Source organism: Phascolarctos cinereus, unplaced genomic scaffold (genome assembly GCF_003287225.1).
Source record: "Phascolarctos cinereus isolate Bilbo 61053 unplaced genomic scaffold, phaCin_HiC Scaffold_5;HRSCAF=322, whole genome shotgun sequence".
In the NCBI taxonomy this organism is placed as follows: Eukaryota; Metazoa; Chordata; class Mammalia; order Diprotodontia; family Phascolarctidae; genus Phascolarctos; species Phascolarctos cinereus.
In genome coordinates, this window is record NW_027555958.1 from 457,858,696 (window position 1) to 457,868,378 (window position 9,683).

A 9,683-nucleotide genomic window follows, 5' to 3' on the forward strand; every position below is an offset into this window, starting at 1 on the left:
GTATAAGAGCAAGTCAGCTAGGCTGGAGATAAGATCATTTCAAAGCAAGCAAGCATCTCCTTCAGGGACAAGCGCAAGAGGACACCCTACAGGATTCTCTGTAGACTCTGTCCTTTCTGATCTATTTCCTAGGGATAGAAAGTAGGCCTCAAACCTAGGAAATCTGGAGTTCAAGTTTTGTTTCTGACATACTGGTAGTGTGATCCTAGGCAAGTAACTTACCTCTCAGTCCATTAAGCATTCAGTCAATCCTTCAGTCAGTCAACAAGCATTTAGTAAGCTCTTTCTGTGCATCCAGCACTGTGATAAGCAACAGGAATACAAAGAAAGGCAAAAATAAAACTTGTACCTTCAAGGAGCTAATATTCTAATGGGAAAGAAAACATGCAAAAAACTTATATACTTTAAAATTACATATATATTATACATACATATATGTGTATATGCATACAAACACAAATATAATAAACATGTATATATAACACACATGTGTAGATACATATATAAACACATACATGTGTATATACACATGAAACACAAATAATCATGTACTGATAAACACATATTACATATATTACACATATATATGCACACACCATGTATATGTACATACAACAAATATAAATTGGTATCTGCATATATATTGGCCTGTATAGTAAATGAGAGATACTCCAGGCAACCCATTAAGACTGTAGGTTGCAGAAAAGTTCTTGCCTTCATTAGTATAGGGTGTTTATTCACACAGGAGTCCCCTGTATCCATGGAATTATTGGTCTCGTTCTTACCCCTTTCCTCTAGTGATCATCAGTGGTTTTTCCTAGGCTACCTTCTTTGACGTTTGGTTGGATCCCAGCAGCATCTGGTCCCAGAGTTGTTGATTCATGTAACATGTCTTCATGGGATCTAATTGGTCTCTGGTCAGCACAGTTGGGAGGATTCCCTTTTTAAGGAATGGTCTTTGGAGGAGTCACTTTGGGAAACTGGACGGCTCTTTCAAGAATCTCAAGGTGTTCAGTTAAGCAGAGGTCTTTTCACAATGTTATTCTACTCATGAGTGAACATATGATTATGAATAACAGAAATGCCAGGAGCTTGAAGAGTCAGAACTGCAGGCCACTCAGATGGCTATGGAAAGTTGTTTGGTGGGTATAAATAAATCACAGTGGGAATGAGAAGTGGCTTAAAATACCAATTGATCATGTAGGACTGAAAGCAGTGAGCTGGTCATCCAGTGACAGTGAGGGATGGGCCTTTCCAAGGGTTTGGCAAATCCTCTGTGGAGGACTTATGGAAATGTATGAACAAGAATCAAAACTGAAAGGTTATGTGAATGGGCTGTGATATGCACTGAGATGCATCATACCCATCAAAGAAAACATGCATCCATAGAAGCATTAAATTTTTGACTTATCAAAGGGTTGGCCGTACTATCTTCTGCTTCTTAAAGGGGATGCCTACCAGCCATCAGACAGCTGGTAGTGTTACGCAGAGAGTCCCAGGAAGACAGGAGCTCAAATCCAGTCTGCTCAGTCACTTCCTAGCTGTGTGACCCCAGGCAAGTCACTTAACCTTCATCTGCCTCAGGTTCCTCATCTGTGAAATGGAAATAATGATATCTACCTCCTAGGGTAGTACTTACAAAGTGCTTTGCTAGCCACAAATCACTATGTAAATGCAAGTCAAGTGATGATGATGATGGTGGTGGCAGTGATGATGATTTGCATGTGGATCCATGTTTTAACTTAGCAGTCCTTGCTAGTCACAAGGACATAGTAGAAAAACCTTGACTAGAGAGAGACACAATTGCAAGCTGTCTACAAGTCAAGATGAACATGGAATCAATGAGTAGAGTCAGAAATAAAAGAATTTTGGAAGGTTTGAAAATTTTATTCCTCTTTTGGCTTCCATGATTCTTGTACTCTGGACAGTTGCTTGCCTTAATTATCTCTTGTCCTGGCTTGAATAATAAAGGCCATTTTTAAATAAGTGCACATATTTAATCACAGAAAATTCAGTCTTTCTTATATTCCACATTCAACTCACTCTCCACTGCATTGCACTGCCTCCTCAAGAAGGCTCAATGTCTGTGTTGAGTAGTAAGGTAAGAATGGACTGGTTAAGCCATGTTTTAGAATTAAATGTATTGTCCTAATAGTGACCAAAGGGCTGTTTTCATTTCCCCTATGACCAGAGTCCACTGCATAATTTGGCTGTGCTACAAATAAAGTAAATTGTAACTTGCCTTAATGAAAGTTTAAAAACTTCAAAAGGTAGAGGAACCAAAGAGAGGAACTGGCCTTCTGGACTTGTTTCCATACAATGAGTAGACTTCTGTTGCTAAAGTTAAAGTGATAGGAAATGGAAAAGGAAACACACAGTGACAATGGAGCTGCCACATTTGGAAGTGAACATCGCAGTCCCCACGGAAGTAGATATGGTACTACAGAAAATAAAAGTGAAAAGAGCAGATGGACACAAAAGAGAGGGCTTTGGTGGGGACGACACAATTCAAGGGCTCCACAATATCTGTGAGGGGGAAGTCACTGAATGCTTAAAAATACCTTGCACCCTGACCTACATTATTTCATTTGACTCTCACTCAACAACCATTGTGGTAAGCCTTACTGGTGTTATTTTCCCCATCTTTCTGATAGTGAAATACCTTTTCCAGATGCACATAGGTATTAAGGATCTCAAGCAGTCTTTAAATCCAGGTCTTCCTGGCTCCAGATACAGGACGCTATCCACATTGTCACATCTGACTGAAAAAATATCGTTCCCAGAGAAGTACAGAGAATACTCATAGAAAAGTAGGAAATCAGAACTCCCAAGACACCATATTTCCCTTCACACACATCATCTGAGGGAGTCTTTCTCACTCTGAGTATATTCAGATCATCCCTTTGCTGCTACTACAAAATCACAGGATGGCTTTCTCAATCCTGGGCAACTCTCTATATCAGTGACCCAATGTATACCCTATCAGTTGTCCTTATCTTCATGGAATGAATCATCCATTGTGTCTCTGATGCTGTTGAGCAGTATGGTATTCCATATCAGCCAGTTACTCCATGTCCCCAACTACTAGGTTACTTAATTCATATGTATTCTGTCTTGCTCCTAACCCCTGCACTTGGAGGATAGCACAGTGAGGATCAGTTTGAACAACAGATAAGCTGAACAGAGAAGCTAAAAATATTGTCTACATCAATCTTCCTGATCCTTCCTGAAAATTAGGCCAATATTCTGGTATCATAATCCTATCTTATTTTACCATGATGCATTCTACTATTCCTGGCCCTAGATCCTCGCTTCAATTGGGAAGTAAATTTCTTATGCCCCTTGATTTCTTCACTAGGGGGTATTATGAAGACTGTCAATGAAGCTTGAAGTTACCCTGGAGGGGGGCAGGCTTAGAAATTAATCTCAAATTTAATCAAACATGTGGAGATGGGCATGAAAGTCTAGTCTACCAACCCCCTCTTTCTTCAGAGATTTACAAGCCTTCTTGGTCTGCTAGAGGAATAAATCATAGCAGAAGAGCACAGGGTAGAGTGTGCTCTGTCGGCTCTGATCCCATCATTGTCCTAGAAGATAGTTGTCTCCCAAAAATGTTGAATAATAAGGATGATGATAATGATGATAACAATAGCATAATTATAATAATAGCAAATTTTCCCAAAAAATAGACTTTACATTGACCAGAAATTGGTGTAATCGCATGCTCCCTGCAGTTCTTTCCAGGCTGTCATTTTTGCCAAGTGGATGTGGTCCATTTGCTGATACAGAAATTCCAACGGACTCTGGCAGAATGAAAAGCAACAGCTTTAAGGTCCCTTGGGTTGATGCAGAGACCTCTGCCTTGCTTTCTCTGGAAGCAAAACAATGGTAGCTGGTTTTTCACCAGGAAGCTTGTCAATACCTGTTGACATTTCCCTGAGTAATCATTCCAAACTTGGGGCATACTTCTTCATCTCCATGGATGGGTTCCGTGGTTCTATTGATTTTATGGTTTCAAGTGTGAAAGATCTAATCTTAATCCTCTGCTGTTCATTCCCCTTAACCTTTTAATAATGTGATATGGGAGGCAACTCATCAGAATGAAAATTGTTCCTGGAGTTCATGGTCATAAATACTTGTCGCTGAATATTTGAGAGGGCTGCCATTACTCCCCTGCTCTTCTTAAATAAGAGGAAAAAGAACATGAGCTCTTGCTGTCTTATGTTTTATCTCCTCCTTCCCTTTATCTCTAAAGGCAAAAACCCAAATGAATGACATGATGTAAAGGTCCTTGGAATTGTGGGCTGATGCCTCCTCCATTGAGCTATTGACAATGGAGGTAAAGTCCAGGAAACAGCTGTCATTTAGTAATGACTCTGATGTACTCTCTCCCCTCCCCCCAAATGCATAGGATTCTAACCAGTAAAGTAAAATAGCTGTCTGCATCACATTACTAATCCTCCTATCCATCCTATCATACACCCTAGAAGCAACAGGGAGCTACTGTAAAGTGTTAGCCATGCTGCATCAGGGAAGGTTGTTGGGCAACACTGGTTTTCTCAACATGCTTCCTGTCTTAGTGCTTACTTTTTGGCAATATGAATTCTTACTATCATGATCTATGATTTCAGCGGATGTATCCTTTTGATGCTATGGGTATTGTTCCCTCTTAGTCTTGGCAGATGGTCTCCATGAATTTCTGTAAACAAAAGATCATTATCACAAGGTGGCAAACTTTCCGGTAATACATTTAGAAGTACAGCAGTTTAGAGCAGGGAGGGACCCCAGTAGTCATTTTTATGGTTCATTGCCAAAAAGGAAACAGTGCAATGTATGCAACAAGGTATCAAATTTCTCCACATTTATTGACATTTAGTGACATGTAATAAGAAGAGTCAGATGAGCTCCATTTCCTTTCTGTTGTGTCCTGGACAAAGTATACATTCTCCTTGTCCTGAGTCTTCATTGTCTCAAGGATGTGGCTTTTATTTTTCATTGGAAACAGTGAGATCAACTGGTTGGTACTTTGTTGAGTTGAAGATAGAATGGACACAACTAAACTTGGTTTGGGACTTTACAAGGAGATAGGGAGCCACTAAGACACATAGAGGACATAGAAGAAGGAAACCCAAGAAAAGAGTCAGAGCATGGAAATGTCCTTTGAAAGGATAAAAACATACTTAAGGTCCAAAGAGGTGTTCTTGAGGAAGAGGACAAACAGGCACAGACATATAGAAAGATGCTGGACTGCATGTGATCCTCAGATGAGAGGCCTATGGACTCATGAAACTTCTACAATGGCCCGTGTGCTTCCAGGAATCAGCATCAAATGAAGACATAAAAGTTGGGGAGAGACAGAGTGTCAATGAGAGGAAGGAAAAAAGGGATTCAGAATTGAGGTGAGGGTGAGAGAGAGATGGGAGATGACCAACCTCCATTGAGCCTGTAGAGACATCTTTGGGCCACACTATGTGTGTGTGTGTGCATGTATGTATGTATGGATGCATGTATGTATACACATACACACACAAAAGAGAAAGAAGGATCCACACAAGAAAGAATCCCATATACTAAAGAACAACCTAGGTCTATCCCTTCTCCAATCCTGTGTGTCGTGGAAACTATATAAGTATAAAGGAAATGGATGCTCATCAGAGAGGAAGTTGCTTTGATACTTTGTGGACAAGGGTGATCTTTCCTGTCTTGAGCTGCTAGTTACCAATTCAAATATCTTCAATGGTAAAATTGTGGAGTCACTGAATCTCAGAGTGGGAAGGAACTTCAAAGTCCGTTTAATCCAGTCCATGCCTGGGAAAGATTTCCTGCTATCACATACCTGAGGAGAGGTTTTCTAGCAGTAGCTTGAAGGCCTCCATGTTGGGGGCGGATTGTCTCTCTACCCCCTCAAGGAAGAACATTCCATTTTGAGACAGCCTGAATTATTAGGAAATTTTTTTCTTGACATCGCGATTTAACTTACCTCTTTGAAATGTCTACTCATCTCTCTTAATTTTGCTCTCTGGGGCTAGGTAGAGCAAATCTAATCCATCCTCCATAATAATAACTAGAATAAATATAGGGTCTACTATGTGCCAGGCATTGTGCTAAGCATGTTACAAATATTATCTCATAGGACGGCTCTTTGTACACTTCAAGATTGCTATCATGTCTTCTTTGAGTCTTCTCCAGATTAAACATCCTCAGGTCCTTCAACTGAGCTACAAATGGATGGACTCAAGGTCCCCATCTTGGTTGCCTTTCTTTGGATGGCTCTTCAGCTTATCAATGTCCTTCCTGAATTGCTTGGCCCAGAACTGAACATAATACTCCAAGTGAGAGGCCAGTGGGAGCACTGCCACCCTATTTCTGGGCCCTCAACCTCTCTTATGGCTGCTGAAGATCTCACAAATTTTCTTGGCTGCCATATTACTGTCAGAAAGCTTTGAGCCTGATGAAAGGATATGACACAGACAAAGTGTGTCAATCCCTGAGCCACTCCTGACAGAGTGACTTAAGAATTGAAACTGGCTGCCATTTTTAGGACTAGGGCATAGCAGCTACCAGAATCTATAAGTCATCCCCATATGTTTTAACACATCTATATTGCTATAGACTTATAAGGTAATAGCAACATTTTCCATTAGAAATCCTACAATTGTCACAATCTTGTTGGTTATCATAGTGATAAGGGAGAGGTGAACTACAGTGTTGGATGGTGGAAGTTGGTTAGATAGATGGTTACCCTGGTTAAGGATTTGTCTGTACCAAATTCTTTTAAATACCTGCATGCATATTTACATATACACATACATATGTACATATATTTATACATATATGTGTGTGTATGTATGTATGTATGTATGTGTGTGTGTATATATATGTATATATACTTTTTATTGCTATCTTTTGTTCTCCTATCACATCATTTCCCAGTACATCCTCCTAGACAGTTATCTCTTATGACAAAGAATTTTTTAAAAAGAGAAAAAAAATCAGCAAAACATGTTGACCAAGTTTGACATTATATATAGTCTATTGAAGAGATATTGTACTCAGAATAAGAGAGTTGACTGTCCCAAATGGTACTATACTGGGTTCAGTTCTGGGCCCTGTAGTTTAGGAGGGGCACAGGTAAGGTTATGAAAGACCATATGGAAGCTACCAGGATGACAAAAGGCCTAGAAACCAAACTAGAGGGAATAGGTTCAAGGAAGCTCTTTGAGAAGTGAAGATATGGGGCCAACCTGCTAGGCAGATTAAAATATTTGTACAGCTGATATATGAAAGAGGGCTTATTTTACTTGGGCTCAGAGGGAAGAACTAGGAGAACAAGGTGGAAGTTGAGATGGGTGGGTTTGGATTGGATGGAAGTGAATTCAGTAATGAGCAGAGCTATCCCAAAGGGAGCTTTCTTAGGGGAGGGGAGAGGGAAGGATCATGGATTTCCCATCTTGGGAGGCTTTTCAGTGGCAATCAGAGGACTAGTCATCTGGATGCTAGAGATGACCTTCCCATTTGGGGTCACATTGAACTAGATCATTTCAGAAGGCCCTTCAGATTATGAGATTCTGTTATTCTCCTACAGTAACTGTTACTTTCTCCAGTACGAGGAGGATAATACCACTAGGATTCTCCACAGAGGGAGTTATAAAAATGTCAAGCATGCAGGTCCCAGGCCTGTTTGCTGTTGCCATCCTTGGTAGCATCAGTGTCCACTGGCCAAGGAATCATGTGTCATTCTGTAGATTGTTATTCTTTGAGGGGTGTTTCTAGAGGCTGATAAAACCTTTTAACCATGATAGATGAGCCATGAAACAAATGTTCTTACAGAGATAAGGTGACATGAGAGCTGAATAAGCTAATAGGTGACTCTGGGCTCCATTAACATGTGAGATAATGGCCTGGGCTCTTCCCTTTCCCTGGCTAGGTAATTTTAGAAGGAGACAGGGAAGGGTGTTTCTTATCAGCACATCATGGTCTGGAATTGAGCCAAATTCTCCTCAGCCCCAAGACTAAATGCCTTAACACCTCATTGAGAGTGTGAGCAGGAACTATTCTTCCCTTTCCAGGATCAACCCTCACACGTATGCTAGAAATACCTGAAATATTCATGATCTCATCTCAGGGGGACTCCTGGTGTGGAAACTCCCTCTGCCAATGCAGACAGCAACTCTGACCCATCTATCAACACATCAACAAAAATTCATTACATATGTACTAGATGACAGACTGTACCAGATGGTGGGGATACAAGACCAGAAAAGAAATCCTGCTCTCAAGGAGCTTACATTCTATTGGGAGAAATGGCATGTGCACATAACATCAGTAAATGAAAAATATATGCAAAGCACATACAGGGCGATTTCTGGAAGGGTGCACAAACAACTTGGCCCAGGGAACAACACTGAGAAAAAGCTCAAGAAAGAAGATTATGCCTTAGCTGAGTCTTCAAGGAAGCCAGGAATTCTAGTGAAAAGGTGAGGAAGGAGTACATTACAGGTATGGGGAACAGCCTGGGCAAAGACATGGAGATGGGAGATGGAAAGACATGAGAGACCAATAATAAATAGGTCAATTTGGCTGGAAGGTGGTTCAGTCCTAGGTGCTTGTTTGAGGCACAAAGATGTAACTTGCCACAGTCACACACTGAGTAAATGTCAGGGGTCAGTTTTGATCTTAGTCATTCAAACTCTAAATTCATTACAGTAACCACTGTGTTGCACTGCCTCTATATTTCAATTGTAGCAGTGGTAGTAGTAATAGCAGTAATAATAGCAATAGTAGTAGGAAAAAGAAGGAGGAGAAAGAGAAGAAGAAGAAGAAGAAGAAGAAGAAGAAGAAGAAGAAGAAGAAGAAGAAGAAGAAGAAGAAGAAGAAGAAGAAGAAGAAAGAGGAGAAGGAGGAGGAGGAGGAGAAGGAGAAGGAGGAGGAAAAAGAAGAAGAAGAAGAAGAAGAAGAAGAGAAGAAGAAGAAGAAGAAGAAGAAGAAGAAGAAGAAGAAGAAGAAGAAGAAAGAGGAGAAGGAGGAGGAGGAGGAGAAGGAGAAGGAGGAGGAGGAGGAGGAGAAGAAGAAGAAGAAGAAGAAGAAGAAGAAGAAGAAGAAGAAGAAGAAGAAGAAGAAGAAGAAGAAGAAAAGAAGAAGAAGAAGAAAGAGGAGAAGGAGGAGGAGGAGGAGAAAAAAAGAGGTAGAGGAGGAGAAAGAAGAAAAGGAAGAAGAAAAAGAAGAAAAATCATTGATGTTTCTGTAGCACTTTAAAATTTGCAAAGTAAATATAGAAATGTTATTAGCCATATTGCTTGAGGTGAATTCCATGGACAGTTCCTGAATCCCAACCTCCTTTTTGCTGGAGAAGGATCTCAATGTACTTGGTGGTGCTTTCCTAGAATCTAGCCTTATAGAAGAGAAGGGAGATTTCTTGGGCACCACCAGTCTTAGCAATTGCTTTGAAAATCACCTTCACGCTGGTCAGAATGCTGTTGTCAGAGATCTGACCATTCAGAGAGAGCAGGGGTGTTCCTGAGCTATGCTCTTGAAGAAAGAAGAGGATTGCCTACGTTGCCCTGAAGTTGAAGGAGCAATAAAGGCACTAAAGTCATGATATGGGAGAGTGAGAGAGTGAGACCTCCCCTGCCCACCATCACAGTTCCCATTATTATACTGAGTTACTCAGATATTGAAAGTTT